Raw genomic sequence first — 8082 nt, 5'->3', positions numbered from 1 at the left:
GACTGGAGCCCTTAAAAGGATGTAAGGAAGTAAGTTCACAGATATTTTCTTTTATAAATTCTGCATAAGGTGATCTGGGGCCTTACTCTGGAATTTCACTTCTTTCATGTTTTGGAACCCTGTCAGGATTTCATTTTTATCACTCGTTAGAGCCTGGATCATTCTAACTAAAGTAGGCATTACTTTACCCCTCTCCCCAGTTTCTAATTCACGTCCTTGTTTATTCCCTTCAGAACACTGACTATAATGTATTGTTATCTTATTTGTTTACTTATTTATTATCTAGTTCTTCTTCCTGAGCTCTGTGAAGGAACAGATACCATTTGGCTAGTCCACTATTATATCCCCAGTGCTAGCACACAGCTGGGGTGTAACAGGCAACCCCCAAGACCTGCTGACAGAATGAATGAATCCACTATTATTTATTTAGAGCCCTCCTATTTGCAATCTGTTGGTTGATGTGAAAATCAAATGGTGTGTTTATGAAAGTGCTTTGTAAACTGTAAAGTTCGATAAACCTTAGCATCTAAATTAGATAGACAGTATTATTTTTCCCTTTATACATCTGAGGAAAGTTTCAATGGTTGAAAGAGAAAACATTTAAATAGTATAAATGGCTTGTCAGAGACGATGAAGGTAGTCAGTCAAAATCAGGCTACAACCCGGGCCAGTGAAATCTGAAGTCTGTGACTGTGAAAAACATAGACAAGAAATTGTAAGTATTTTAATCTCCCACATTTTGTAAGGGGGAAACCCAGGAGAGAGGGACCAGCTTTTAATGTCCAGGTGAGCCAAGAGAGGCTAGGAAGGAGGATGAGTCTTGGGTTCTGTTTCAGAGTCTTAGAAAATTAGGACTAAGGATTGTCAGCCCATCAATTTGGTAATAATACTCATTCAGTTAACATTTATTGAATATTTCCTTTGTGTCAAGCACTATTCCAAGCAGTTAACATGAATTAACCTCTTTTATCCCTGCAGCTCTATGAAGTATATGCTGTTATATAGATGAGGAAACTGAAACATAAGAGAGGTTAGGACACTTGCTGAAGGTCACACAGTTGTGTGGTGGGCCTGGGTTTGAAATTCAAAGATTTCCTAACCACTATGCTATTATGTATAGGCCTTAGAGTTTGACATGGAAATATAGTCAAGGCCCTGACACTTACCTGCTCTATGACTTGGAGCAAATACTTATTTCTCAGAACCTCAGTGTCCTTATGTGTAAAATGGTGTTGATATCAAGTATAGTTACAAGGCTGCTGTAAAGATAAATTAGATGATACTTGTGGGGCATATAACACAGCCCTTCTTGCATAGCAAGTGCTCCACAAATGTCATCTGTCCCCCACCGTCTCCTCTTCCTCCTTATCACTCCTCACCAAATAAGTCAAGTAGTCTGGGTGCTTTTCATGATCATGATTTATTAAAAGAAACAACTATTTTCCCTTTCCCTCCACACCCCTCATCTCCATTCCCACGTCCTCATTTTCGTCTGTCTTCCTGGGCAAGGAGCTTCAAATGATCACATTTTTGAAGACAGGAACTCCAGGAAAAGATGAACAATTATTAGAGAACGATGGCCCTTAGTATAAGTCTTCATCTGAGGGAGGGACAAAAAAATTATGCATGAGACCTGCTGTTTGGCGGACCTGGATCCACAGAAAACAGCTATATACAAGTATAATACAAACACTTTTTATTATGCTTTTTTTTTTTCATCAATGGCTACTGCAAATAAATTATCAAGTGAGGCCCCTGAAATATTTTGATAAGAAAGGGGTTCTTATAGTTTAATACGGCAATGTGTTTCCAAGACTTAAAAGAAGCATACTCCTTGTGTGTATATGTAACTGAATTGCTTTGCTGTACACCTGAAACTGACATTGTAAATCGACTACGCTTCAATAAAAAATAAGAATTAAAAGAAAAAACTGTGTTGCTGAATTCATTTAAAAAAAAAAGCAGACTCCTTGATCATCAATTATACTGCTTACAATTTTTTCCAAAGAAATTAATAAGGGCATGTATACCAATTTAGTATTCACTATAGCCATGTTAATGATATTAAAAAAAGAAATATATAAAATGCATATTATTGGAGGTTGCTAAGTAAATGAGCGTACATGATGAACATACATATGGAACAGACATGAGGACTATTTGTTTTTTGGGGGGTAATTAGGTTTATTTGTTTATTTTTAATTAATTTTTTATAGTTTTTTCACAAAGGCTATTAAAGATGATGGTACAGAAGCATCAATGTTGAATTAAAATTTGTTCACTAGCTATTTCTAAATGAAATAATCAAGAAATCAAAATAGGTACAAGATTATTTCATTTTTATATAAATATTGTACATGTGTGTATGTGTTTAAAATATGCACCAAAGTGTTATGCAAAATCATTTTGGGATGGGGGATTATGGGTGATTTTTATTTTTTTGTTCAAATAAACAGTCTGATTTTTCTCTAAGATATACCGTGTAATGAAATTATTTTAAAGATTTGGAAACCACCATCCTGTGACAGATGCTTCTGCTTCTTGAGAAGTGTGGGTGAAAAGTGAGAGGCCACAGAGAGACAAGCTTCTGTCCTATCTATTTCTGGAAAGTCCAGTCGGGGCTTAGTGTACATCCTGCGTGGCTTGGACCAGGTTTGAGGAAGCAGGGAAGGGAGTGATGTTTTTACCTGTCCTTAGTCCGGAACACAGACGTGGCCACAACCATTGCTGACACAGCGTGCCTCTGGACTGCAGTCCCAGTCACCACTGCAGAGCTCAACGCAGGTGCCTACGTTAGAACAGACCAGCTGAAAACTGTGTGCATTAGACACAAGCGCTAGAGAGGCCAGGCCTTGATTAAGGAGCCAATTTCACTTTCTTCTTTTAGTTCAATACATAATATAGTTTATAAATGATTCCTTGCAGAATAATACTCATTTACATCTTATATACTTTCGTTAAAAAAAAAAAGGCATTCACACAATCTCAACAAAGCAAGCCCTCCTTTCAAGAAGAGGATAATTGTTTTAGTGGCGGGGACGTGCAAAGAAGCCCACTTAAATGTCCTCATGTCTCCACCCTGCAGGGAAAGGGGCAGAGAAGGGGAGACACATTTACTGAAGACCATCAAGGGTGCCCTGCAGTCATCTGAGCAGTGAGTCTGACTGGCTCTACTTTACAGGTGTGACAGCTGGAACGAGCAGAGGTGACTTGCCTACAGTTAAGTATGGATATGGGGTCCAACCCAGACCTGCCTGGCCCCTAGGCGAAGCTCCCTCTGCCATCCCATGGGGCAAGACCTACCCTGATACAAAGAACACGTCTCCAGATTTCAAAGAGTCACTCCTGACCTGAGTGGAGGTTCCCCATGTTCCCAGAGCCTCAAGATTATTCTTTGAGGGCCAATGAAACAGGTCCAAGAAGCTGGTTAAGATCCCATAAAGGTTTCTACCAAAATGTGTGCAGAACTCTGGTTGGTTACTCAGCTGTTATCAAGAGATTAGAAGGCACTTGTACAACCCTAAGAGTGAGCAGCTCCTTAATTTTGCACCCCAGGTGCCTTATCTCTTCACTTTTCACCCTGGAATACAAGGAACACAGGAAGAATCGCAAATAGAAGGCTGGATAAGTATTAGGGAGCAGCTGGAAATCATGCAGGAAAGAAAGGCAAGGGACAACGTTACTGAGGGCAGACCTTGGGGACCTGAGGAGTTGGGATTTCATTGGTTAGGCCAAGAGAGTGATGTGATGGCAGTTTACTTCCGAAGATTATTCTGGTGTCAGAGCATAGACTGTGCCAGGATTCAACAGGCAAGCAAACTTCAAAAGGAAGAGAGGGGCAGGGAGAGCTATTAGGAAGCTGTCGCACTGGCCCAAGCATCGAGTAATCAGGCCTGGAAATACAGTGTGGCAATGGGGGTTGGAAAGGAAGGAACATGTGTAAGAAAACAATTTCAGAGAACGAATGGTATTTGGCAACCAATTTAATATAGGGGAAGGAGAACAAAGAAGAGAGAGGGGTAAGAGTTAAGTCCAATGATATTTAGGGAGATGAAGAAGTTACAGTGAAGATAATCCAAGAGAGAAGAAAGTTGGAGGACTCATGGAGAGGCAAACGACCTCAGATGCTGCAGAGGCTACAGCCTTTGGCTACTGAAGAGAGTCAAGAGATTTGTCAAGATCTGGGAGAGTGATGGGAGCAGCAACGGAGGCTATGGTCCATCTTCAAGGGATTAAGGAATGAGCCATGAGGAAGAGAGGGCAGAGAAGTAAGGTTATTCCTTTGAGAATGTTGGTGGTAAAAGGAAACAAAGAGATTGAGATGATTAATATAATTATAATAAAATATTAATATAATAATATATAATATTTATATAATTTGTTTCATATAATTAAGGAAATATTTTCTCTAGGCGATCCAACTTATTTGTAGCAAGAGACAAAGAATCTGGTGGAGAGAGAGAGGCTGGGGTGATGGAGGGTGGCTGATGAGGGGACAAAAGTCTCCCCTTTCAGAGAGTCCAGATGGAGGGTGACCTGGGGAAAGAGGAGAGGGAGTAAAAGCAGAAGAGAGATCCTGCAGGCAAGGTAGGTCCCAGAAACGGCTCCCTGATGAGAATATCTTTCCCTCTCTCCTTTCTTCCCCTCCTGCTCCTGCACTCGCTGGTCCCTGATGGCTTATTTTTCTGGCTTACTCATTCAAAGAAGTATGGGTTTGCCTTCCGCACGGACTCACCCAAAAGTTTCAACGGTCTCACTGCAGCCTGAAGCTCCTGTACCTCTGAGCTGAGAATGGCTAGGGTCACGAGGAGGAGAAAGCCTGCCAACTTCATGTTGCCGTTGGAGGTCTTCGGTAAAAATACAGCAGGGCTGGGAGCAGCTGCAATTTATGCTCTTCTGCCCACTGAGCTGAGATGAAACGCCAGGGGTGGGACTAGGGCCAAGCCCTGCCCAGAAGCTGACATTTCTGGAGAATACACACCATGTGTACCTTGGGTAATGCCACATTGTTACCTAAGCAAGTCTCTGAGCCAAGGGAACACCCTCCTCTGACTAACACTCCTAAACCAGGAAAGCAGTGAGTGGCTGAGAAACGGAGTGTATTGGGGTGAGGATACTTTCATTCATTCATTCATTCATTCATTCATTTTTCAACACAAGTATCACATGTCTTTTCTGGGCCAGGCCCGTGCTGGACATAAGGAATATGTCCTTATGGTAATTATAGTGTAGGAACTGGGTGCCAGCTAGTGTAGTGCAGTCTGCTCTTTTGTTTCACCCCTCCCTGTTCTGGGCCCCGGCATCTCTGGTATCAAGGGCAGGGGGTGGGGCAGTAGGACAGCCAGCAGGGGTGCTCCTAGGCCCCCTCCTGGTGGTAAGGAGATGATTCTAATCTCCTTCTGGATTGGTCTAATTCTCGCTACTGCTGGGCACCTAGGCAGGTGCGGTGGTCTTTGCCTATATGATCACATGTAATTTTCTTGGGATGGATTTCCACCTCATCTTGTCCACCTTCATTTCTGAGACCCCCAAATGCCCAATATACATGTTCAACTCTTCCAGAAAGTTTCTCATCAGGAAGCACTGGTGTGGGAAAGAGATGGGGCTGCAGTAACCAGTCAGCTAGGGAGAGAGATTTCATTTCCTGGCTTTGTGTAGACACTTCTAATTGAGAGGAGTGATTCTCTGAAACACACTCTCCTCTTGTTTTTTTTGGAGGGATGTGTTCTCTTCCTTCCCCCATGGCAGCAGGGATGGAAGGAGGCTTGTATAACTTTTGGCTGTGAACACTGTGTCCCATAAGATGTCTATCTTCATGTGAGATAAGGATGCCTGGGCTGGTTGGTAATGGCAGGACCAGTTCGTAGCCTCCTAATAAGGCCCTGGGAAGATGGCTGACTTCTCTTTAGAAAGCGGAGTGTTTGATGTTTCACCAGGAGCCCTGGTTCCTAATTCTTGGGCTACAGGAAGAGATCCTCCCTGTTGAGCTCCATTTGTCACAGTTCCTGAAATGCACCAGTTAGAGGTCCCTTGGGCAAAAGACAGAGCTCATATAGTGTTAGTGCCCTGAGGTGGATTAAGGGGGACATTTATGGGTTATTCATAAGGCAGTTTTGCAAATGGCCTTAACTCAATCCTGCCTATCCCAAAGCTAAGACTGGTTGGTATCTAATTTCTATAATTGGGGTCAGAGACAGAAAGAAACTTCTAGAGATCCTAAACCCTGAAAAGACTATTACTGTAAAGTGATAGTCTCTGTATGGAACTCCAAGTTTTTTTAAATGCTAAAGCATTTTTTAAATTACACAAAACTCAAAGATATGTTGAAATTAAATTTGTTTCTTTTTAAGATGTCCTCTTTTCTGACTTTATCTAGGGTTCTCTGTTTTGCTGGTGCCCTAAGCACATGCTTAGTCTGTCCTTTGGGTTACTCAGGGGCCTTGGTAATGGGGCCCCTTCTGCTCCCCTGCCTCTTCCCCCCATCTCTCACCACCCAGACACATCAGACTGCTCTGGCTGCTGCCTCTTGCCAAGGGCTTCGCGCCCCTGTGAAACAGATCAGGCAGCTCCTTGAACTTGGAATTCCTTTTTCCTTTCTTTCTCTGCCATATCTAACAAGGGTCAGCACAAATGTCACTTCTGAAGCTTCCCTCAACTTCTACCCTGGGAGAATTAACTTTCTTTTTGTACTTATCTGGTCATTGTACTTAGCACACTATGTTGTAATTAATTAATTATTATTATTTTTAAATGTTTCTCTCCTGTGAATATCTTGATGGCTAGAATGGAGGGGGGGAGGTGGAAGGTCTTATTTATCTTTTGTCTTCCATGCTGAATGATGGCTGTTTATTGTGCTCAGTAATTATTAAATAAGCCCATGATGGAGAGAATGAGAAATGAATGAGAGTTTAGACCATGTGTGCAAAATTGTATCAGCTCATGGAGTAAATATTACAAAAGAAAGAGGGATCAGAACCTTCCCATATTTTATTCTGCTAGAAATTATTAACTGAACCATAAAGAAATTCCAGGGCTCAAGCTGGTATCACTGACAACTGGATGACTCTGCATGGGTTCATGATTCCCGTATGGAGGTCAGGAAGCTTAGCATGGGACCATTTTCTGTTTACAGAGTCAGTAGCCAGAGGAGGGTCCCTTAAGTCACAAATAATCTTGTATCATTTCTCCACAAGGTGGTAAAGAGCATTGCAAGTGTCTAAAAGGTACTGTCCCCACCCAAGGAGTTCGGCTCCCAATGAGAGCATTTGAAACATTGTTATCAGCAATCCCAGGGGTTTGTTATCAGCAGTGACTGCTCCAAATACCAGCTCCACTATTTGTTCCCTGTGCTCTGAAATTAGAGCGTGAGACCAAGGTTGAGATTACCAGCAGGGACTGCAGGGTAAGATCTGGACCTCACGAAAATGTTAAGCACGTGTCCGCCCACCTAAACCTCTTTTTGCTCCACATCGAGATCATGCATCAGGCAAGAGTCTGAGCTCTGGAACCTGACTGCCTGGGTCAGATTCTGACTCCAATTTAGTAGCTGTGTAACCATGGGCAAATCATAGAACCCCTGTGAGTTCTGTTTCCTCCCCTATAGAATGATCTTAAGAATAGTACCTGCCCCACAGTGTTGGGGTGTGAGTTAAATTCGCTAGTTATATTCAGGACTCAGCACAATGCCTGGAAGACAGCAACCACCCAACAAATGTTGCTGTTTCCAGGATTCATGAGAGGTTTCTTTTAAAGAGGAATTCTTGCTTATAATGCAGTGCACCCGGGGATTAAGTCTCTGAGTCACCACTGTGTGACCTTGGGTAAGTTATGCCCTCTCTATGGGACTCCAGATTCCTCATCTCTGAGAAGAGTTGTTAGTTGGAAACTCCACTGATATGAATGTTTCTCCTTTAAAAGAAATGAACCATATTCCTGGTATTACTGGGCATTCAGTATGTGCCCAGCAAGGCACCATGGTGAATACAGGTGTGTGCAGAAGCAGAGGAGGCCCATGGGAAGGGTGGGGAGTGTAGCTGAGGGACGAACGTGTGAGCAGATGCAGAGGTGGCACTTGAGATGTCC

At 42.6% G+C, this 8082-nt stretch overlaps 1 long non-coding RNA gene across 1 annotated transcript; it reads right to left on the bottom strand.

Moving 5' to 3' along the window:
- Nucleotides 1–1407: 1407 nt before the first annotated feature.
- On the bottom strand, nucleotides 1408–4918 carry LOC141573516 (uncharacterized). The gene is made up of 3 exons (XR_012499304.1): nucleotides 4736–4918; nucleotides 2688–2788; nucleotides 1408–1600 (listed from the first exon to the last, which is right to left on the bottom strand). It is a non-coding gene; the product is annotated as an uncharacterized LOC141573516 (long non-coding RNA).
- Between the last annotated feature and the right edge of the window lie 3164 nt (nucleotides 4919–8082).

The sequence above is a fragment of the Camelus bactrianus genome, chromosome 16 (genome assembly GCF_048773025.1).
Source record: "Camelus bactrianus isolate YW-2024 breed Bactrian camel chromosome 16, ASM4877302v1, whole genome shotgun sequence".
Classification (NCBI taxonomy): domain Eukaryota; kingdom Metazoa; phylum Chordata; class Mammalia; order Artiodactyla; family Camelidae; genus Camelus; species Camelus bactrianus.
This window is presented reverse-complemented; position numbering and strand designations above follow the sequence as displayed.